This window comes from Nelumbo nucifera, chromosome 3 (assembly GCF_055504915.1).
Source record: "Nelumbo nucifera cultivar China Antique chromosome 3, China Antique-T2T, whole genome shotgun sequence".
Taxonomy (NCBI): domain Eukaryota; kingdom Viridiplantae; phylum Streptophyta; class Magnoliopsida; order Proteales; family Nelumbonaceae; genus Nelumbo; species Nelumbo nucifera.
Genome location: NC_142651.1, coordinates 106,544,251 through 106,544,704, shown reverse-complemented (window position 1 = coordinate 106,544,704; position 454 = coordinate 106,544,251). Strand labels below are relative to the sequence as shown.

The following is a 454-nucleotide window of genomic DNA, read 5'->3' as shown; positions in this document are numbered from 1 at the left end:
GTGGCTGTAGTTTAGTGGTAAGAATTCTACGTTGTGGCCGTAGAGACCTGGGCTCGAATCCCAGCAGCCACATGTCCTACTTGTTTTGTTTTTTCCCTCCAATGCTTAAAATCCAATCAATCAACACCCCGAGAAATTCCCGCCAAAATGTCCAGTGGCAAATGGAAAGTGGAAACTTACGAGAATTCTCTGCTTCCTGAAAATGATTTTCGACTTCAATGCCGATTTCTCTCTCTCTATGGAGTATACATACTCATACCTTCTAAGGAAACCCTAATTTTTTTACAACCTTTTCTCTAGAGTATGCGGACTTGAACGGTTGAACCACGGGGAGATTCTTAGACGAATTACTGAAAATACCTGTCGATATGTTGGTATTTTGGTTGATGATATATCGATGAGTTCATGCCGGAACCCATCGAAGCCTTTCCGGATGATGATCGTGACATCTTGG

The 454-nt window shown here is 42.5% G+C and overlaps 1 non-coding gene across 1 annotated transcript; it reads left to right on the top strand.

The window, feature by feature from the left end:
• On the top strand, positions 1 to 72 carry TRNAH-GUG (transfer RNA histidin (anticodon GUG)). The gene has a single exon. It is a non-coding gene; the product is annotated as a tRNA-His (tRNA).
• Positions 73 to 454: the final 382 nt, after the last annotated feature.